Raw genomic sequence first — 25,564 nt, forward strand, 5'->3', positions numbered from 1 at the left:
ATGTCGCTTTTGAACACATCTGGCATACGCCAAGTCAATGATGAACTGAATTCTTAAAAATATTTGGCAAGTTATAACGTCATTCTTAAATTCGGATCAAAATATTTCGTTATACTGAGATCAGTCTTCGTTACAATGAAAACATTTTGTGTGAAAGTTTTTCGGGGACAAATTAAAGATTCGTTATACTGGAATTTCAATATTTCGTCTCGCTGCCACTCGCGCCGACCTTCACTATAGAACCAAACAACCTAACCTTTTTTTAATGATATTGTATTGATTTGTTCTCATTTCGGTATATCTTGTAATTGTCCAGAATCATCCAATCTATGACTAACTGATCCCGCGATCGCAGCGGCGTATGAATCTACGCCTGTGAGTATTTGTGGAACTAATTTTGGCGCCGGCGTGAAACGTCATCGTGACGTCACTATGCCGCTCTAACGCGAGTGTTTTGGGAATTAGCGGCCCGTTTTAACGCTGCATATAACACAATTTTATCATAAATTAAAATTTTAGTAATAAGAACGTTTTTTAGTAACACCATAAGTTACTTTATAATTAAAAAAAGTTGTTTATATGTTTTATGTGTAAATATAAAAGCCAATTAGAAGGATATAATAAACTGAAAATATCAAGCACCTAATATGTTACTTTAGACCAAAAATGCGCTTTAAAAATATTAATAATTCTGAGACTTTTGTCTATTTTTATTAAAAAATACTTTGACTTATTTTGATTTATATATTTTTTAAAGTAAATGTTTTTTCTGCGCAGTATTATATATTTTAATAATTGATAAATGCAAAAAGTTTTCACATCATTTAAAATTAATAATAAACTAAACATATTTAAAATCCATAATAAATAAAGAATATTTAAAATCCATAATAAAATAAAAAATATTTTTAAAGTTGAAAAAAATATTTTGAATAAATCTTGAAATTTTATTCTGAAACTTTATAATTTAAAAAATATTAAAATTAGTGATATACAATTTTGTGTAGTTTCCTTTCAAAGGTGTCATTAAGAGGGATTTTTGCAACACTATGTGTTTAGTAGTTGGTTGTTATCGAATAGTACTTATTTTTAAACTTTGCCCCTTTTTGTTGAAAATGTTTTTTCAAAGGAAATTTTAAAAATTCTCTAAAAACTATTACTTTAAATTGGCAACGTTCGCCAAAATTTAAGTACAATTTTTTTCTTTTAAGAGAAGCTAATAAAAAATTAACATTATTTATATTATATTTTAAATACCGTATAAACTAAACATATTTTAAAAAATATTTTTTTTAGAATTGGATGATTTTTATACATATATTAATAAGTGTTTTACAATTTAAATCGATAAAATCAATTTCGTAGTTCGTTCTCAAGCGCGCCGGGGAAATACCATTGCCGGTATTCCCCGGAATTTTTTATATGTGACAGTTCTTGTCATCAGTCAAGCGCGCGCCGGGATACAGCTTAGTGCGATTAAATAAACAGTGAAATATGTTATAATCGCAGCATTCTTCTTCTTACAAAGTTACAATTGAAGATGATTCAAAGTGATTTACCATTGGAATTATAGACTATATCGAAACTAAAAATTATGAGTGTGCCAGTAAGTGTTTGGTTATATGAATACTATATCACGGTTATTCTAATTACTATTGACTTTCTAGGATCTAATATTAAAAGACAAACAGCAGTGATTTGGCAATTGAAGATATACATGCCAAAGTTAATTAAACATATTACAATGGTAGTAATAATGAAAAATCTCATATTAGTGTAAACAAAAAGTTACTTTTTACCCAATATATAGTATCGTTTACAGTCAATTTTCAGAATCAATGAGAGATCTAATAACATTTACCTATGGCAAACAATTAATGTATGACATATTGCGACTATTTTGAAGAAGATGAAGATATGTCAATCTACGTGTTTAATCCTCTACAGTACATCAATTTTGTTCTTCAGTTGTCGGTTAAATTTAATTTATGGATTATATTAGTAGTAATAATGTGTTCAATGTTTACTCTTATTGTTTTTTAATTACTTTTCAGAAGCAATGATGGAACAATTTGATGACCTAAATGGCTACAACGTAGAATTGGTATATATAAACAAAGAGTTAATCTTCTCATGTTGAAGTCACTGTCAGCAAGTATTATCTTTTTATAAAGAACATACTACATAAGTTTGATGTAACTGAATATCTTAAATTTGGCTATTCAGAAAGAGGAATGATGGCACAGAACAAAAATTGTACATATTTTGCCACATCGGAATTAAAAATAACCCACTCTTAGATATTTTGGCTATCGATTATTCCAGGTATGCAATCACATATTTATAATCATTGTAAAATGTCGTTTATTAGATAACATCCAAGAAACTACACATTTATAAGCTGTCCGACAGCGCCGATTTGATCGACATTAACTTTCAATCCTCACATACTAAGGATATATTACACATTCATGTTTAAAACATAACTGGTTAATTTAAAATTCTTAAAATCTAACGTATATATGTATTAAATCGGAAAGCAATGATAATGTTTATGTAATATATAAGTAAAACTCACTTTTCGGCCTCGGAGCCCGGCGACGGGATTTCAAAATTTGAAGATTTCATTACAAAGATTGTTTTATGATTGTTTATCTAATTTAATCAATGTATTCTTCTTATTCTCAACACATTATGTATATATTTAATTTTCATAGTTATAACACACCTAGTTAATTTGCAATCCGATTATTTATAAAAGCAAAAACTCACTTTTAGGCCTCGGAGCCCGTCACCGGGAATTCAAAATTTGAAAATTTGATTACGAAGATTATTTTATGATTGTTTATCTAGTTTAATCAATGTATTCTTCTAATCCTCAACACATTATGTATATATTTCATTTTTATTCAGTCAAATGACGAATTAATGAAAATTATTGTCGCGTAGCAAAATTTTATTATTAAATAATAATTATTTAAAAGTGTTGTCACGGTACTGTCTATTTGAATTTGAATGCTTATTTTTCATTGGTCGAAGCTATTTGAATATTTGAATGCTTATTTTTGATTGGTCGAAACAACAGAACGCATTACCGGCGGCTCGAAAATCAATCGGAACAAATTCAATTTTAATTTTTAATATTATTTATTAATATAATTAAATATATTTCCTTTGTTTACGTGTATTGTTACACACCGTTAATACAAAGCGATACGATTTACAGAGTAGATAATTGAACGGAGAATGTTTCGTTTAAAGTTATGCGCGTCCGGAAGCGGAAGCGACGGCGGAAGCGGCTTAGAACAATTATATATAAGATTATTATTTTTTAGCCCATTTTCATGTCTGTTCACGTTCTACAAAAAACCTTAAAAGAAGGTGTACTTCTAAATATCTTATATATAATTGTTCTAAGCCGCCGTCGTCGCTTCCGGACGCGCATAACTTTCAATGAAACATTCTCCGTTCAATTCTATACTCTGTAAATCGTATCGCTTTGTATTAACAGTGTGTAACAATACACGTAAACAAAGGAATTATAATAATAAATAATAATAAAAATTAAAATTGAATTTGTTCCGATTGATTTTCGAGCCGCCGGCAATGCGTTCTGTTGTTTCGACCAATCAAAAATAAGCATTCAAATATTCAAATAGCGTCGACCAATGAAAAATAAGCATTCAAATTCAAATAGATAGTACCGTGACAACACTTTTAAATAATTATTATTTAATAATAAAATTTTGCTACGCGACAATAATTTTCAATAATTCGTCATTTGACTGAATAAAAATGAAATATATACATAATGTGTTGAGGATTAGAAGAATACATTGATTAAACTAGATAAACAATCATAAAATAATCTTCGTAATGAAATTTTCAAATTTTGAATTCCCGGCGACGGGCTCCGAGGCCTAAAAATGAGTTTTTGCTTTTATAAATAATCGGATTGCAAATTAACTAGGTGTGTTATAACTATGAAAATTAAATATATACATAATGTGTTTAGGATAAGAAGAATACATTGATTAAATTAGATAAACAATCATAAAACAATCTTTGTAATGAAATCTTCAAATTTTGAAATCCCGTCGCCGGGCTCCGAGGCCGGAAAGTGAGTTTTTCTTTTATATTACATAAACATTATCATTGCTTTCCGATTTAATACACATATACGTTAGATTTTAAGAATTTTAAATTAACCAGTTATGTTTTAAACATGAATGTGTAATATATCCTTAATATGTGAGGATTGAAAGTTAATGTCGATCAAATCGGCGCTGTCGGACAGCTTATAAATGTGTAGTTTCTTGGATGTTATCTAATAAACGACATTTTACAATGATTATAAATATGTGATTGCATACCTGGAATAATCGATAGCCAAAATATCTAAGAGTGGGTTATTTTTAATTCCGATGTGGCAAAATATGTACAATTTTTGTTCTGTGCCATCATTCCTCTTTCTGAATAGCCAAATTTAAGATATTCAGTTACATCAAACTTATGTAGTATGTTCTTTATAAAAAGATAATACTTGCTGACAGTGACTTCAACATTAGAAGATTAACTCTTTGTTTATATATACCAATTCTACGTTGTAGCCATATAGGTCATCAAATTGTTCCATCATTGCTTCTGAAAAATAATTAAAAAACAATAAGACTCCTATCAAGAGTAAACATTGAACACATTATTACTACTAATATAATCCATGAATTAAATTTAAACGACAACCAAAGAACACAATTGATGGATGTACTGTAGAGGATTAAACATGTAGATTTTCATCTTCTACAAAATTGTCACAATATGTCATATATTTTTTATTATTACTAGCATTGTAATATGTTTAATTAACTTCGGTATGTATACCTTTAATTGCCAAATCACCGCTGTTTGTCTTTTAATATTAGATCCTGGAAAGTCAATAGTAATTTTGTTAGAATAACCGTGTTATATTATTCATTTATAACTAAACACTTACTGGCACACCCACAATTTATAGTTTTGTCTATAATTTCAAATGCTCCATCACTTGAATCATCTTCAATTGTCACTTTTTAACAAAAGTGCCGCGATTATAACATATTACGCAGCCGGCACAGCGAGCGCTTGCCAGATGTGACAGAACTGTCAAAGCAAATTTGGGAAGTCCCGCGCTTGAGAACGAACTAAATTGATTTTAACGAGCGAAATTGATTTTAACGATTTAAATTGTAAAACATTTATTAAAATATGTATAAAAATCATCAAATACTAAAAAAAATGTTTTTTAAAATATTTTTTTAGTTTATAGATTTAAAATATAATAAAAATAATGTGGATATGTATTAGCTTCTCTATACAGAAAAAATATGTACCAAAATTTTGGCGAACGTTGGCAATTTAAAGTTTTAGTTTTTAGAGAATTTTTAAGACTTTGCTTTAAAAAATATTTTCAACAAAAAGGGGCAAAGTTTAAAAATAAGTACTATTCATTACCAACCAACTACTAAGCGCACAGTATTGCAAAAATCCCTCTTACTGACGCCTTTAAAAGTAAACTACACAAAAATGTATAACACTAATTTAAATATTTTTAAAATTAAAAGTTTCAGAATAAAATTTCAAGATTTATTCAAAATATTTTTTTAAACATTAAAAATCTTTTTTATTTTATTATGGATTTTAAATAATAATAATTTATTATAGATTTTAAATATCTTTAGTTTATTATTAATTTTAAATACAGTGAAAACTTTTTACACTCATTAATTATTAAAATATATAATGCTGCGCAGAAAAACATTTACTTTAAAAAAGATGTAAATCAAAATATTTTTTGATCAAAAAAGACAAAGGTTTCAAAATTTTTAATATTTTTAAAGCGCACTTTTGGTCTAAAGTAACAGATTAGATGCTTGATATTTTTAGTTTATTGTTTCTTTCTAATTAGTAAATGTAATTAAAAACTGACTTTTATATTTACACATAAAACATAGAAATATTTTTTTTTATTATAAAGTAACTTATGGTGTCACCAAAAAACTTTTTTGTTACGAAAATTTAAATTTATGATAAAATTGTGTTATGCAGCGTTAAAACTGACACTCAAACACCTAAAATACGCTAAAACACAATCAATGACTTATAATCACTCACATTGCACTAACTATATATGATCGATTGTGTTGTTGCGTTAGTAACGTGTAACAAAATATTTTTTCATATCAGTAATATTTTTGAGCGGATGTGTTACCGATGCTATTTATTATTATTATTTATTAAACTGTAAACCTACTTTTAAATGATACAAAATGTTACGTTTTAATATTATTTTTTATGTTGAAAACATTTTGATATTTTTTGTTTTATTAATATTTAGTAAAGTTACAAACCTATTTTAAAAAATAATACAATGATATTTTTTTGTACCGAATACCGAAATAACGAAATTCCCAGTTAAACGAATCTTTAATTTGTCCCCGAAAAGCTTTCATACAAAATGTTTTCATTGTAATGAAGACTAATCTCAGTATAACAAAATATTTTGCTCCGAATTTAAGAATGACGTTATAACTTGACAAAATATTTCTAAGAATTCAGTTCATCATTGACTTGGGGTGTGCCAGATGTGTTCAAAAGCGACATTACAGGTGTTTCGTTGACCCTCAAACTTTTTTATAAAACATTTTTTTCACAAATTTTATTGTGTTTCATACATTTTCCTTAAACAAGGAAAAAAACGATCTGTCAACCTTATAAGAGGTTATTTTGATGCTGTAGTAATATAGTAATTAAAAATAAAATAAAAATATATCATCTTCCTTACATTCAATATAACGAATTTTCAGTACACCAAAATTTATTCATTGGTTCCGTGAGTTTCGCTGTATTGAAATTTCATAGTACAATTTAAAATTTATTTTTATATAATAAAAGTTTTAAACCTATTCATAAATGATATACAATATTTAGATTTATCATTAAATATCTAAGTTTCAATATAATGATAAAATCTAACGTTGTAAATCTAATAAATAATATAAAATGTTTTCTTCTAGAAATATTTAGTCAAGTTGTAAACCTATTTTCAAATGAATTGAAAATTTCAAGTAGTTTTTTATAGATTGAACTATTTTGTCTATCATTGAAAATTCTAAATAGTAATGTCCAATTTGAACCATTAAATTTTAAAAAATATTTAAAAAAATCAGAACGAAGCAAAAATTATATTTAAAACCCAAAAAGTTGAGGGTCCGGTATTCGCACACTCGCTAGCTATCGGTACCTTACGATAGTGAGGTACCGACAGCTAGTATACATATATTGGGACTAGGTTTCTCGTTTTATTATATAATATACTTATTTTAAATAAAAAAATATTTTAAAAACAGGTATAATCAATTACGATATATGTATGTATATAATTTGATTGATTGTGAAAAGCGTATTTTGTCAATGAAAAAGTAAACTGTTTTTCAACATAGATCACTTATCCAAGTACTAACAAGGCTCAAAGCTGCTTCACAAGATTCTTAAAACATATTAGATACTATATAGATATGTGTCAGTTTAGTACACAAAATTCAGTTGCTTTTAAAACCATCGACATGACTGAATCGGTTTTTATTGTACATATAATTTTATTATTTTTTAATATCTTAATAAAATATTTGACTCACTTACTTTCAGGCACAGAAAATATTCTAGACATGTAACATTGATTGAATTCGTAACGGTAATAAACTATGTAATTAAAATATTATTAAGACGGTATATCGATTTGTGCCAGCTTTATGTATTTTGGTGGTGCGTATGGGTACGTGTGCGTGTGTGAGTCTTTATTTACATGGTGATATTGCATACACTGGATAATTTTCACATTGAAACTCTTATTCGTATCATATTATTTTTAATACGAATAAAATATTTTATTAACAAATTTATTCCTAATACATAGATCTTTATTTCATAATTTTATTAAGAAAATAAAATACATTCCCTATTTATTTTAGCCTAAACTGAAAATTTTAACTTATGAAAATAACATAAAAACTGTTGGTTATTGTTATTAATTAATTCAAGTAAGTCACACAGCTATTGATAAATAAAGCTGAAAATAATTATGGATCTTATTTATTCACAAAAATGCAAAGAAAGTTTAAAAAATCGTAGAAAACGGAACTTTTTAAAATTAGAAGAGAAAATATTTTCACACAACAATTAATCTCAACAGTCACGTCGCGCGTCCAGCAGTTAAAATATACCAATTTTAATCGAATTCTTTGCTTACACCGCGCTCGTTAAGCTCACCGGAATAGTATGTGATAGGAATAAAAAAACAAACAAAGAATTCTAGTGTGTGTGGTTTTATCACACCAACACCAGCGCTAACCTCTTGTAACCTTTTAGTGTATGGCGTAGGCGCCGCTCGCAAGAGGTGTTTGTTTCTCAAGTGGCTTTCAACAGTTTTGACAAGCGGTCGGAGTTGTCGGACCGGGAAGTCTTTTGCTCCCCCGACAAAGTCAGTCAAAACACGTCAAATACTCAGAAATACTATATAGGAAGTTGCCAAAGTGCGTGTGTGCTATTTCAAGTTGGTTTGGCGAGGGTAACCGACATGTCTAAAGTACGAAATTGAACATGTCCCAAAATACGCCCTCAAAATGTTCATACATTAAATAAAATATGTGCTGAGATCCATTCACAAGTTTCTACTATGTAAAAATATAGTGTGTATAGGATGCGGTATAAAAATATAAATACAATGATTTTGTAATAATAAATTCATATCTGTTGTATAATTTATCACAAAATCATCGTTTTTATCTACAGAATTTTGTAAAAAAATAAGTAGTCAATTCTACTATTTACTAACCTTATTATTATATAGTTTATGAAAGCCGCTACTAAACAATTATTTTATGTAGATACTCAAATATTGTACATAATTCACCATTGATAATAATACAGTTACAGTTATTTATTATTAAAATATTATGATTGATTAATATATTATTTTTCGGCCAAACAACCCAAAATGGATCTGCACCTCCTACAAGAATTTCTCCTAACTCTTGCATCGGGATTCTCAAGTTGCTAGCTCCGGGTGCACATCTCTCGTTAAGTCACCCAACCACCAAAGCCTTGGTCTTCCTGCCAATCAAAGTGTCCTTTTCAACAGGAATGAAAGTAGAGACACTGTCATTGGTACAGGTTGTGTAGCCCCTAGTTGTTTCTAATACAACAATTATTACTATTCTGTATGGCTTCATAAATTGTTTAAAATGTTCTTACGCTAATATACAATCTATATGTCACCTACAAAAATATATCTTTATATTGAACATGTTAATAGGAATAAATACATACTTTCACAATATAAAATAAATGACACACTAGATAACTAGGTAACGTTAAACACGTTTTACGTTCGACGGGATTCAAATAGAGTAATATAGATTTCATTATCTTGTAAAGACTATAATGACACCGTACTTAAGTGTTATGTCTGATACGTCTATTTTTTTAATGAAACATGGTCTTAATTGCTCTATTATAAATAACATATGCTTTTCAATTGTATATACATACATATGTATGTATGTGCACACATAACTAAAAGCACAACAATACGAATTTTTAATAGCACAATTAGAAAATTATATTTCTGCTAAAACAAATTTGGTTCGATGGTTTATCTAAAAAATGTAGAAAGCAATTATGTTTTCATTAGTTGGAAAGGAGTTATCATTCTGTTGAGACTTAGATAAAAGTATAAGTTTGAACGAACTAAAATCATACATATCTTAAAATAAGTTTTAACCCATAAACATGTAGTAAATATATTTTTTTGCTATGGATTTTTTTTAATGTGATTTATAAAAAAATCGTAACAATTAAATATTGTTACGATTTTTTTATAAATCACACTTTTAATGTTTTGCCACAAAAATAAGATAGCTATACTTATATAAAAAAATAGCACGGATTTCAAATCTGGAATCATTTGTCTTCATAAAGTATTTTTTGTACAACTATATATTGTAGTCATAATGTTGACAATAATATTTTTTAATAATTAATTATAAAATCTTGATTGTTATATTTGTGATTAAAAATATATTTATGGATTGGTAAAGATAAAAGGGTATAAAAAAGTACTATGAAATGATTTGTAAATTTTTTTTTGGTGTACCAAGACAATATTTTGTAGTTTGTATTAATATCATCTTAAAGTACATTTCTTGATAATATTAAATTTGGATGTGATAGTAATTTTTCTTTAATGCTAAAGCTATCAAACTAAAGACAAAATTAAGCAAGTAATATATTTTTTATAGGAGTTTAAAACAGGTGATAAAGCAGCAAAATTTGCTCTATAAACTAAGCAATGCTTTTGGTGCGGTTACTGTTAACCCTTTGGTTGTCAAAATACGAGTATTGACTCCATTGACCGTTTTTTAGACATATTTTTTTTATTATATTTAAATAGTAGTCATAAACGGCTTGGTAATCAACGTGTTAAGAAATTTATGGTTCAATAGTGGTTTTAAAAATAAGGACGAGAACCTTTAAGATATTTTCTTAATTTATTTCTATTGATACAGAATCACACACAACAATTTGAGAATTTGCACAAAAGTTTAGCGTTAGTAATGCATTAGTTCTGTAGCACTAAAAACAGCTAAGATCAAATGGGTGCCGCACAATATAAAGGTAAAAAATTGCAAATACAATGTTTGTTTTGCGCTTTATTCACGCAACTAAAATCATCCATTTATTGATTGTTTTGCAACGTGTGACAAAAAGTGGATCATTTACAATAAAAAAAAAATTTAATAAAAATAAAATTCTATAAAATTTCAAGTAACCAAATTTATACAAATATGATCAATTCATGTCGAACCATAACAGCTGTAAGTTATTGTCAATAAATCGACAAAATACAATAACAATTGCACCGTTTGCTTTGCAGACTATTAAATTGAAAAGGTTTAATTCTCTTTCACATCAATGCACGATAATACATCACACGATTGCCTCTTTAAAAGCTTAAATAATTACGTAATAACTATTTTTTATATTCATATCTCACAAGACATTTTGCTAATAGATTATTTGTAAAAGCATTTTGACAACTTCCAAAGGTGGCAGAAGTGCATTTAGAAATTTTAAATCTTATAATAAAATTGTTTAATTACTAAAATATAATTAATGAAAAAGCGATATAAATATATAAAATATTTTTAGTCGAAATCTTGTAGTTCAGTTTAATTATTGTAGGACCAATTATTGTGATATGTGTTTTATTAGGATGTAATATTTCTCATTAATACCTATATTTATAAAACTAACAACACGTACATCTAAACTCTGTATGGAATTCTAATCTTTACATTCTCCTGAATATATAATAGCAAAAGTACCACAAATGCTGAAAGCCTTCGTGTATGTTTAACATACTTGTGCATATATGTATCATATGATTCTGATTATGATTATGTGCGAAAACACCAGCATTAATGTTACAAAGCAATTGTTTTTCAGAAGCTATGTACTACTTAATATGAAGATAATTAATTAACTAAAAACATAACGTCTTAAACAGCGCCTTAAGTAATGCGTATATTTATTATAGTTTGAGTAATAAATGTGTTATTCCATAGTGTTATATGGATAACCTGTTCAGAATTTGTATATAATTGAATTAATTTAACTTGATCGATGCGAAGTCAATTTTTAACAACTCCCCGTTTTGCATACTGTTAAAAAATTAATCGTGTTCTAAATAAATTATACTAACAAGTAGATAATAATCTAAGAAATACCAGAAAGGTAGTGTTGTAGTATCTTTGGAGCGAGATGGATGTCGAGCGTTTTCAAATCTATAAACACGTGTTCAATTTAAATATCACACTTTTTAAAACAAAAACCAGATAGCGTGACATTGATCGAGTGTTTGAGAGCTATTGACGACTGGTTGTAAATTATCGCTATGGCAGCGCTGGCCAATCGTTGGGCCGCGGGCCGTCGTGACATCATCAGCCAATTTTGACAGATTTATTCCCTTCTGCGCGGCTGTTTTGTGTTATTTTCATTTTTTATTTCATCGAAACCCGAATGCAATATATTTTAATGCAGACACGTACTTCGGGGGGGCATTAATCAAACGGAAACGAACGAAAATATGCCTGTAATGTGTCTAAACAACGCGCTTCGTTATGATGTGTACGGGTAGCCTGTCGCCGGCAATTAATGGTGTTTTGTCGCAAAAAATCTTTAAACAATTTTCCTAGTGAGGCATAATAGAGTTTTTTTCATTGGTGTTGGAAATTTATGGTTTTTGGAGAGCGCCTACGTACATAGCCAAAGTGGTTTTTTTTCGGAACCGATCGGCGCATAATGAAAATCGTTTAAGGATGTTTTTAAATTGTTAGCTTTAGGCTATTGTGCGAAAAAAACGTTGTGTAAATAAATGATTATTCACACTTAAATGGGATTTTTTTATAATGGGTTAATAAAATTTATTTATTAAAGATAATTATAAAGCATTTAAATATTATGATTTCTAATTATATTTAAGCATATTGTTCAAGACTATATAAATAATACATTTTAGAGATTTACTTAAAATACATTTTACACGATGCTTGAGACATCACAGATAAACACATATGCATTATACCTGGTAAATTTTGTAAACATATATTATGATCAGCTAGATCGTTTGTGCAAGGAATTTAAAAAAAAGGACTGCACTTGTCAACGTAAGTCCAATAACTCTACAACATGACAATGGACGTCTCCATGTGGCGCAATTAATTTGTTGGTAGGTTTCATCTCATTCACTTATACTTGCTCCTTCTAACTACCATTCATTTTAACCCATGCAACACTTTCTAGATGAAAAAAAATTAAATACAGACGATTTAAAAAGGTGGCTATCGAAATATTTCGAATCAAAGCATTTAATATTTCATGCTAATGGAATTGAAAAATAATTAAAAAAAAAACATATATTGTAATAATTTTAATAAACATTTAATACTTATTTGTGTTTTAATATAAAAAAACGACATGTATTACAAGATTAACTAATACTTATATTTTTAATAAATAAAATCTAGATTTTTTATTAAATTTATTAAATCTATTAAGAGCTTTGTCCTTTTTTTACAAAAAAACAACCTTTTTAGACCTTTAGAGTATAATGTTTTATCAACAACAACAACATTTTATGCTTGCACTACTGAAGTCGGCTTGAAGTTCAACCGAGTAGTACAAATTTCATATGCCATCCGGACGGCGAGCGTGAATGACGTACGCATGGCGGCTGCTGTCATGTACAGCTGGCCTATTTGCGTGCGATCGAAAAATGTGCCTAATAATCGCAATTTTTAAAATTTCATAAAATAAAATTACGCTACTGATAATTATAAATGTTTATGTAGGCACTCACCAATACAATATCAGTGAAAACTTTTCAGTCGTAAATATTCAATTTACTCAAAATCTTTGTTAGCTTTTGCAAAATGCCATAAGGCATAAAAATGATACTTCAGAATACGAACACCACATCTGTAACTATCCTAGAATTTGTCGCCATCGATTCGAAATAAGAATTCGTTATGGTGTGTCATTTATATAAACCGATCTAGGAAAATACATAAGGATATTCGAAACGATTTTTTTAACAAAATCAAGTACCACTAATTATGTTTTAATTATTTAATTTTATATGAAAAAAAATTAATAACGATATCTGTTAAAAGAATATACTATCAAAAATGTAATTAATCCCTTTTGGTGCTCTTAAATATTCAAAGATGTCAGTAAGAGTCTGCTGAAGTCCCCGATAAGCATGTGCTATTATAACTTGACCACGTGACTTGACGTGACCACGATGCAGCGCTCGACGTGCGTGTTAACCATAGGAAATTGAACCGAGTTACTCGTTCTATCTCAGTTTGCAAAAAACCATATCATTATCTACTGTCGTCACTTAACAAGCGAGAGAGCGAAAGAGGAAGTATCTCACAACTCGCGCTCGAAAAATCAGCTCCGACTTCGGTTTCTTTGACTTCGGTCCGTTTGCCGACAATGTTCGGAAGCGCTCGAAGCTGGCCAAGTTGACTGAATGACCCCCACTTTACCTCCCGTTCTCGGTAACCTCGGACAACTCCCGAGAGATTTTAGAGCGGGTAAAACCGAACTCGACCGAAGTAACCCACTATATTCTCCGTCCTTGGCCAACCTTGGCCAACTTCCAGAGAGTGTAGGGCAGGCATTACACTGTGTAATTATATCTTTTCAAAATTAGTTAATCTTAAATTAGCTTAAGCAATATTTTTCTATTTAGAAAATCTACATATGATACAATTTTTAAATTAGAAAAAAATATTGTTCCCAATAAATTAACTACATCTACAAAAGCTTCAAAATAAATAGATATTTTTAAAAGTACATCGAAAGCAATCTTGATTGCCAATATACATGTTGAAACTCGTATGTATTCGTATATACATACATATGTCTATCTGAATGACAAAGTAAATCCATCCGTTGTTACTAGGGAATCCAATCTCGGTCGATTTACGATACATATGGAACCCGAGATTAGTGACAAACAGTTATGTAAATATAATAGGCAATTTGAAATAAGTTAAAATGCTATAAAAAAATTGTATTATATTATACTTTGTTTATTTACTTGCTGAATATCCCTTTATACTTATGTACTTTTCGTTTGTTTATAATACGAAACAAACGTTATCATTTCGACGAAACCTCTCGGTTTACCTTTTCATTATAAACAACACGCAATTATAACCGTACCGAAAATCATGCCTGACCGCAATAATATTTAACAACCGTACATTTAATTAGAGGTGTCGCCGACGTTTGTTTGCTAATTAATCGTCCGACTGCGTCGTTTTACGGCCAATACGCACTTAATATCGTCCCCATCCCCGAAAGTTACAACGACCACTAAACCCTGCCCTGACAATGGCGGTCAAAGTTTACCCCCGTAATAACTCGGATGCTCCTTAATAGTGGCTTTATTGCATCCCTGTGCTCGGTGCAAGCTCCCACAGGCCTACGCCCTTCGTTTAAGTTCCTTAACGGGGAAAACTTAACGGCGCATTCCGACAACAGTACATTATTCGTACACTGTTGAAAGAGCTTTTAGACAATATAACCTTTTTGGATCTCTATATATGAAGAGTCACAATTTGATAAACCGTCTGCTAATAATAAATACATTTATGAACAAACCTTATTGTACTTGCAGTATTTTATCTTTTATTTAAAGAAAAACATATTTTTACTATTTAAAAATATGTCTGAATTATTATTATTGTATATGTAAGGGCGGGGCAAGATTATTTTTAAATATGGGATGTAGTAACGTAAAGTTAGTAAGCCACTGTCCTAAATAATGAATAAAGCGCATACCACAAATTGCATAATTCTATTCTGAATTTCCGTTGAATGAAGTTAACAAAGTTGACTGAATCATCAATTTCACTCATAAAGCCAATATAGCCCTTGACAGTACCTAGCCACGAAACACACTTTGAACACCGACCTGTTATAATGAATTCCGTCCATAATTGGTCGTAAGTGAAGATTCAGTCTGCGGCCGCACCGCACCCACTGACAGTCGATTCAAAGTTAACTAATTACCCTAGCGCTGAAATTAATTTGAACACCTAGCTAGCGTATGGCCCACAACAATTTGAATATTGATTAACGTCATTATTCTTGGACCTCCGAGCACAATGGGCAACGGTGTGCGGCATGAGAAAGATAATTATGCCCCCCTTAAAACGGCCGTAATTTATTAGGCAGACTATCCTATGGTATCGGTGATTAATTCGAAGCAGGGGAGAAAAAAACGCAAGCGAAATTTAGGTGTCGAGTGGCGATTCGTGAGTCGTGATGGATGCACTTTGGGTGTTTGGGCGATAACGGTTCAAGTTAATAAGTGCGGTCGGGAAGAATGCCTCTCGGTACTGCTATCTATTTGACGCGTTAAGTAGTTCGTTACGGTCACAATGTAACAGTTACTGTTTCGGAGATAAACGTTTCAATCAATGCTAATCGAAGTGTCAAGAGAGCCATACTTCACCTGATAATGTGTATATATATTCAGTGTTATAACTAGGCAGGTGTCACAGGTGCATAGGCACGTTGTGAATAAAAATAAAAAAATATATTTTATAATATTTATAATTTTGAATTAACAAAAGAATACATTAAAGCCTAGAGATTTTATTACATATATATACAATTTTATTATTAGATTATTTATTATACAGAATTATATTTCACAAAAAGTGAAAAAGATAAAAAAGGACTGATAATAATAAAAACATAAGTCTTGTATTTACTGATTAAGGAGATTAATGAATTAATATGGTAAATAATAATTTTTTGAGTTGATTATAGCAATGTTCTTTAATTGTTGATATTATAAATCTAATTTAAAGTTTTTAAGATAAGTATAAAAAGGTGTGTCATAAATAATTTTGATAATTTATTTTGAATGTGTTTAAGTTGAAAAAAAATTTACTAGTCTTACTCAACACTGAGAAAGCGCACATTAAAATATCATACTATGTGTTATTCTAGAATATTTATTTTATTTTAATTATTCATTTTTAATCAATCTTCCATTGTAATCTAATGCTTACACTACACTCTATGGAAGTTGTCCGAACCGAAGTTCAACTAAAGTCGGCCGAGGTCGCCGACTTCCGAGTAGCGGCCACACTGCCACAAATTTCATATGCCGTCCGGACGGCAGCCGTGAATGACGTTCGCACGGAGACTGCTGTCACATACAGCTGGCATATTTGCGCGTGATCGAAAAATGTGCCAAATAATCGCAATTTTTAAATTGTCATATTATTAAAATAACGCTACTGATAATTTTAAAAGTTTATCTGGGCACTCACAAATACAATATCAGTAAAACTTTTCGGTTGTAAATATTCAATTTACGCAAAATCTTTGTCGGCTTTTGCAAAATGCCTAAGACATAAAAATGATACTTCAAAATACAAACACCACATCTGTGACTATCCTAGAATTTGTCGCCATCGATTCTAAATAAGAATTCGTTATGGTGTGACATTTATATAAACCCATTTAGGAAAATACATTAGAATATTTGAAACGATTTTTTTTAACAAAATTAAGTACCACTAATTATTTTTTAATTATTTAATTTTATATGAAAAAAAAATATAATAACGATATCTATTAAAAGAATATACTATCAAAAGTATAATTGACCCCTTTTGGTGCACTAAAATATTTAAAGATGTCAGTAAGAGTCTGTTGAAGTCCCCGATAAGCATGTGGTATTATAACTTGAATACGTGACCACGATGCAGTGCTTGACGTGCGCGTTAACCATAGAAATTGAACCAAGCTACTTGTTCAATCTCAGTTTGCGAAAAACCATATCAATATCTCTCTCACTGTCGTCACTTAACACGCGAGAGAGCAAAAGGGAAAGTATTTCACCGCTCGCGCTCAAAAGAGCAGATCCGGCTTCGGTTTCTTTGACTTCGGTCTGTTTGCTGACAATGTTCGAAAGCGCTCGAAGCTGACCAAGTCGACTGAATTACCCCCACTTTACCTTCCGTTCTTGGTAACCTCGGACAACTTCCGAGAAATTTTAGAGCGGGCAGAACCGAACTCCACCGAAGTAACCCACTATATTCCCCGTCCTTGGCCAACCTTGGCCAACTTCCAGAGAGTGTAGTTCAGGCATTATAGGCGTGAATCTGGATTAATTGACGGGCCGCAACTCTATTTTTTTCTAAAATGAAGTATTGAATAAAACATTTATTTTTAACATTTAAGTTTTTTTATTAATTTTTATACTTATTTTAATAATTAAAAACTTAGACTAAACATTATAGTTGTTCTACTGATCAACTGCTTTTTTAAAAATAAAGTGTCAAGTTATGTCTCAAACTGTTAATCTTTTAAAAATTTAAAGATTATATATATAATAATATTATATATTATAACACAAGGTATATTAGGCCGTGTAGTGTAATATTTTAGCATAGCCTAAAATATTTCGAAATTTGATCTATTTGATATTTTTAAATTAATAAAAAATATCCATTGTCTAATTAAATGCAGTTTTAAACACAATATATAAAAAATGTATTAATTTTTTTAACACACTCTTAAACATGTATATAACTAGCTTATATATTTAAATGATTTAATTATTTGTCAAGACAAAACTATTATAAATATCTTTCGTATTATTTTTATTAAATCTAATTAAATTAAATATAACTTTAAAAAAAATCTATCCAATAAATAAGATATAGCGAATGAAAAACCTTTCACTATATTTCATAATATATTTTATGACTTATAATTTGATTAAGCGTAATTACACGCCTCTTAAGTCCCTGTGTGAAATCGTGATGAATTAATAATTCTGTGGCGTTTATTTTAATCTATAGACCCTTGAATTATGCACATACTATTTACCAAAGTATAATACAATTTAACTTTTCAAGGTTAGACCGAAATAATAGTTTTGATGCAAAACTTTCTAGCTACTTTTCGAAATTGTTTTGAAAATAGACGGAAATTACAATAAATAAATGGGGATATTAGAGAGAAATCCGATTTTATAATTAATTGATATTATTAGAATAAAGTTTAAGTTACTTATTGATCGTAAACTATAATTTTATTAAATCATTCTAATTTATTTAAATATTATTACATGTATATTTACAGCTCTTCAATGCGTCAGCGTTAAACCCTATTCATAAAGACCCTACATACGACTAAAAAAATCAACACACATAGGATTACGCTCGAATTGGTCAGTTTTGTTAATAAATCACATTCAAAACTAGACATCAAGCCGATTTTTTTATAACCAACACTAGTCGGATTATATACTCGTGAAATTATCAAGTAGGCGTGTGGGGATAATTTATAATTTTGACACTTTCTATGTCGACGCCCACGCAACTCAACGACAAAGGTAAACCGATTCGTCATTGCTCAAACAACTGTGCCTCTAGTTGTTAAAATTAATATTAACAACCATAAAAATTATCCTAGACTATAAATCTGATTTTAATTTCGCGTAACGCCATTTTCCATTAAGGAGCGCGCGCCTATTAAATTATCATAATATCGTATTATACACACTATAACATATCGTCTATATTTACGTCACGTATTCTCGGAATCCTGCAGAGTTATAATAATATCGTTAGGTTCGGCAAAAAAGCCTTATCGTTCCGGTAACGCGACACGGTTTCGCTTCCAGCTGAGTAATTGAGACTTCTCTTTATTGCGCTTTGTTGTCGAATATAACGCAATAACTGGCTATCGACTCTTACACAAATTCACTTTTACGACACTACCGCATTATAGCGAAGGTATCTGTAGAAAAATATCTGGAAAGCACACGTGGATCGTTAACGAGTAATGATACTGATACAGCGGGAAGTTTTCAATATATGTATGTATGTTAGATCTAATCTTGGTAATCAAATATATACATCTAAGCATAATTATATGGCTTAGTATCGATAAAGTTTAAGGGGTAAATTATAATTAGAAAATTTATACATACTCGTAGGCTAAGTAAATTTATATTACTAAGATGCAATAACGTATATTTTCAAGTATGTTAAAAAAATCTAAAGGGTCTAAAACATATTTTTTTATCTAATATTTGAGCATTCTGTCCTAGGATTTTTATTATTTAAATTCATAACTGTAATATTTTATATCAAATTTTAATTATTTCTATTCTTAATAAAATCATGTATAACGATTTAATTTTAACGTACAAAATTCTGTTCAAAATGCGCTATGCCTAAGGCCGGTTTCACACGTGCCGGATGGATTCACCCGGCACCGGGCCGGCGCCGTTTACAAAGCTTTCACACGTGGCCGGTCTCTGGCCGGTTTCTGGCCGGTTTCTTCCCAACCCGACCTATACCCCGTCAACTGGTGCCAGTAATTTAGGATTAACGGCTTCACATAAGTCCTTCCACACATTTCGCGTTATTTTTTTATTTTTGTATGTATTCTACTAAGATAATTAAAAGAGATTACATGAATATAATTAAAATTTCGAGGTCTATTTCTTCCGCTATTGCCTAAACACGAGGAATATATTTAAAAAATTTATTACAAGATACCACAATCACTGTCAACGGCCCGGTTCATGTTTGAGTTTTACCCCCACCACACTCAACTCGGTACCCGGCGCCGGACAGCTTAGTGAGCGCGGCCGGCGACAACCCGGCAGTCAGCGTCGGGCCGGCGCCGGGTAGATTTGTCCGGCACGTCTGAAATGATAGGTACTAGCCCATACAACACCATCCCCACTACACGGCGCCGGCCCGGTGCCGGGCAAATCCATCCGGCACGTGTGAAACCGGCCTAAGTTATAATATGTCACTATTAATATTTAACAAATATGAAATCTATATATATTTCTTCATACTAATGCTTTCTTAAGCAATCCATAAAATAATAGGATATTTTACATCTCATTTGAAATCGAAGTTTTAAAATGATTTAACAAAAAAGTTCAATTAGATATGGCAAAATATAATACAGACAAATAGAATTTGCAGACTCCATTGATCAAATAAATTTTTAAATTAAAGAGCTTTATTAGTAAAAGCCTAATTAATCTTGAGAAGTTTAAACAAAGACATAATATAATATTGATATAAAAAAATATTTTAGGAATTCTTACTTAAAAAATAAATTATTAAATCACAAGAATGCAAGGATAACGTAATATTAAAAATTACTTTTTTTTATTAGTAATTATTGATTTACTATATACATAAAATGTTTTATTTAATTGTACAAATGATATAAGCTTTTGACATAATAATAATGATTATATTTATTTAATCACCTAGATAAAAATTAATTTCAAAGGTCTTGCATTTTTTTCTACGTAATAAAATATATATTTTAAGATTTTTAAGCATTTTTACTAAAAATATAATATTTAGATTGTCAACACTTTTACTAAAATAAAATTTGCGTTTTATTGAAAATAAAGCATTCACTTTACATACATATTTATGCATTATTGATTAAAATCCTTATAAAAAAATATACCAATTTTATCGGAATTTTAAAATTAAAATTTTTATTCACTGAAAAAATAAAAAGAGTTAAATTTATTTTTATAAATAAATAAAATGTTTTTATTTATTTTTACTGAGATCTATAATTTCCAGTATAAAACAAGGTGTGAGTAAATTTCCGGGATAACAAAAATTGCCGAAATCAGAATAGCCTTTGATATTTTTGCATTTATTAAAAATTGAATTTATTACTTGATAATAAATCCTATGACTTATATATTATATATATGGTAAAGATAAAACCATAGTTTTATAGAATATTTGTTTTAGTATCTATACGCGTATTTTTCTTATGTTGCAAATTTTAATTGTTGATTATGAGGTTTATGGTTTAAATAATTGATAAGGATAACATTAAAACGTGAAGCAATTAAACGTAATGTATTATTTTTATATAAGAATGATTTCAATGTATTTTTAAGTAACTCATTAATTTCCGGATGAAAATTATTAAATTGTCTTTCAATGCATTTTTTAACGAAATAAAAAAAACAAGTACTTTTTTGTATTAATTGCTAACTAAAGTATATATATGGGTGGTCTACATCGAAGTGACAAAAAAAAACACTAGCCTAGCAATGACAAATCCAATTAATCCGAAGCCAACAAAAAATAGTTGCTTTGTGATTGATTGGATATAAAAATATATTGTAAAGCTTCTGGAATTTAACAAAAATGTTACTGCTTGAAAGTTATTTTTTTAATAAATTACACAATTAAATTGCGGTTTTAGCATCACTTGAATAAAATAATTTGACTGAAATATTACAAAACACTCAAAATTTTATCTTGACTAGACTTGTGCTTGTTCAAAGCACTACATCTTTAAATAGTAAAACTCTACATATTTATTAATTTATTTTTTCACTTTTGATGTAAGCTCATAAATAAAGATGGAAAGTTATTAAATAAACTGCTAAAGTTATCGAACATTTTTTTTAAAATACTTCAATAATTTGGAACAGACTCTCTGAATTATTAATTATAAGATTCGAAGTATAAGATTCTTTATTTATTTTATTGTATTATACATTTTATCTATTTGTAGTAAGAGTTCATAATCAGTCAAAATATAAATAATTACTTATGGTGAAACTGGATATAAATTAAATTTTGATTTAATTATTTATTATTTATATTTTTCTTTAAAAATATATATTTTGTGTCTTATAAAATAACGAATGAATTTATAAGTCTTAATTGTCTTATTATGCATAAATGTAGTCGTCTTCGGCTTAATTCGCCATTTTATATTAATTCCTCTCGTTATCGAAGCAAACAATAAAGAGGATGTTATCATTAACCAAATTGTTGGATGATGATGTCATTAGTTAATGCGATACGCTTTGTTGGGTGAAATTATTAACTGTTGACTATGAACAATGTATTAAGTCAACAATCACTTAACGGCTTTAAAAATATATTTGAAATTAGACGAATGCGTGTAGTTAGTTACGCGAATAAAATTCTAAAAATCAGTATTTCTCAAACATTTGAATTTAAAATTAGATGTTATACAAAGTTATCAACCTCAAATCGCGTTCATTTGGAGAGGCGCTCCAAAACAGGATAATTTCTTGTTTGAACATAAAATTAAATTTGTTATATTGCCATACGCAAGACTTTGCCGAATTTGTAATTTGCCATCATGCAAGCTATACGTCTCACGAAGAAAGCAAAATTGATCAAATATTAAAGTTAGAGAGACTTCGCGTTTACTTTGCGAGGATTCGTAAACTCGCTCACTAAGTCCTGGATCCAAAGTTTCATCTGAGGCAATTCAAGTCAATCAAAATGTTGCGTAAATTATATCCGCGTATAAATAAACAAGTGTGTTATAAATTTATACAGTTAGAAATTGATCACATTAAATATTTAGTAAATTAAAAACATTAATGAAATTTGTGTTTTAAGTTTTTTATTGCCTTCAGAGAATCTGCCAAAATTTGTCATCTGCGGATAATCCTTAAAATACTGTTATAGAAACCAACTTAATAATTGAATTTATTTAAAAATGTTTCACATTTTTCATTTATATTATTTTCTATTAATCCATAAACCAACTTGACACTAAGTTTGTTTTACCATAATACATATATCCACTGACATTTTGCCTATTTTTTTAAATCTATAAATATTTCACGATCTCTCTTTATATTCTATATTCAAATTTAAGAAAATCTTAACAACGCGACATATAAATCAATACTAATGGCGCTTTTAAAATATTTGAACTAACTAAGCATGGCAACTTTCATAATGCATCTAAAAGTCGAACTCTCGAGGCGGACATACCGACGTTATTGTCTTAAAAATGAGCAAAGTTTTAACGAGTCTATAGTCTGGACAGACTATATTAATTGCGGAATTTATTGTCGCTATAGTATTGGCTCACCCAACTATATTATAACATCTGGAGATTAAAATCATCGTAAATAACTCGTTGCCGCTGGCGTTATAGTAACAAAACTTATGATTAGGATCGGCGAGATAATGCCAACTTATATCATGTTTTGTATTAATATAAGCTAAGGTTCATACGCAATATCGCTGATGCTAAGTAAGTAAATATATATATAATGTCACCAATTTTAATTTACATTTTTAAATAGATATTGTAAAAATATGGTATGACAAACATAATTGAACTGTCATTATACATATATTGTTATATTATCAGCAGTATAATATCTTAAGAATATATGTATATATATATATATATATATATATATATATATATATATATATATATATATATATATATATATATATATATATATATATTGTATATATATATATATATATATATATATATATATATATATATATATATATATATATATATATATATATATATATCACATCATCAGTATATGTATTAAAATCTATATATCCATTTATATTTAGATTTCTTATAATGTTTTCTATCAGTAGATTAAAGATTAGTGTGGATCATGCATCCCCTTGTTTGACAAGCCAATATTATTTTATACTCCCTGTTTATTACCAATCGGGTTTAATCCTTTTAGTGTCGTTTCAGTCAATCTCACTGATTTATCTGGTATGCCTAGTATTTATAGAATATATAACATTTATTTTCAATGAACGCTATCAAAAGCATGTTTTAAGACTATAAAAAGATGATACAGTTTGTTGATGGTGTCTGTCACACTGTGTGGATATGATCTATGGTAGACCTGTTGACTCGGAATCTACACTGATATTCTCTCAATCTTTATATCACTTTATATAATATGTTTAAAAATACTAAAATTAAATTAATTTATTTTATTCCGGTACTATTTCATTTTCCAGGCGATACATATTAGTTTGTGTATTATTGTAATAATATCATCACATTCATACTTGAGCAGTTCTTAGGTAATTTTTTCTAGCCCTAGTGCTTTGTTATGTTTTAACTATTTCATAGCTATGTGGTCATCAATGTATATTTCTGGTAAAAAGTAGGCTGCTTCTTGGAAACAATTTTGCTCCTTTGAGGGGCTTAGAAGATTTTCATAGAACTCGTACCATCTCCCTATGATTTCGACTTTCTCTATCAAGATGCTTGCTTATTTTTTGCATTAAACCGTGGTTGTAAGGATTTTGTTTGATCTCTGAGTAATTTACATAAATTTCTAGGGTTGGTTGTTCTTTATTATTTCATTATTCAAAGCTTATCTTTTATCACTTCAGTTGCTTTCCTTCTGCACAATTTTGTGGCTATATTTCTTTTTTATTTGTATATTTCTGTATATCTTCTTGTGCTTCTCTTTCATGCTTCGCTTTTTTCAGCGACTTACCGTGCGTTAAATCGCGGAATTTTGAATGTTTTGATACAGAAATATATATTTAAAAAAAAAACACAAGTATTTGACACATTGCTTACCTTTTAAACTTCATCTATGAGATGTTTATTAACTTATGAAAAAATTAAAAAAACAAATTAGGAAAAATTTAGAATCAATGTAAATTAATTTTTCTTTAGAGTTTCATATATATTATATAATTAGTCAATAAGTGCTTAAGGCACGTTTAAATTATGAGGTAATTAAATTTAACCATAAATAATATAGAAATGGTGGTAAAAGATTCATACAAAAAGATTAATTCATTAGTGTACAACAGTAACAAAGTCTCAGGAGTCAATCATCGCGCATATCAATTCGGCAGATTGAAACGAATGTACGGGAAACGCTCTCATAGCCGATGTGATGATAGGATCATTATTCTCCATCAGCATGGGTCCACGCCGCGGATTTCCGGCATAGGCAAAACCAGGGCCGGTGTGGGGTTTAATAAATTATTAATACAACTTTCGTTTCTGGACTATAGATGGCCTGATAAGATCCGTATCTGACTTGGTATTCAATGGTGATTCAGACCAA

At 29.2% G+C, this 25,564-nt stretch overlaps 1 protein-coding gene and 1 long non-coding RNA gene across 2 annotated transcripts in view; both read right to left on the reverse strand.

Annotated features, from left to right (window-relative positions):
- Positions 1 to 25,564, reverse strand: part of Toll-6 (Toll-like receptor 6) — a 219,538-nt gene that overhangs the window by 2,614 nt on the left and 191,360 nt on the right. The window lies entirely within an intron of this gene.
- Positions 3,439 to 5,547, reverse strand: LOC148228693 (uncharacterized). The gene is made up of 3 exons (XR_015811643.1): positions 5,006 to 5,547; positions 4,882 to 4,925; positions 3,439 to 4,644 (listed from the first exon to the last, which is right to left on the reverse strand). It is a non-coding gene; the product is annotated as an uncharacterized LOC148228693 (long non-coding RNA).

Source organism: Plectrocnemia conspersa, unplaced genomic scaffold, assembly GCF_051122295.1.
Source record: "Plectrocnemia conspersa isolate PC_06_02 unplaced genomic scaffold, ASM5112229v1 ptg000012l, whole genome shotgun sequence".
Taxonomy (NCBI): domain Eukaryota; kingdom Metazoa; phylum Arthropoda; class Insecta; order Trichoptera; family Polycentropodidae; genus Plectrocnemia; species Plectrocnemia conspersa.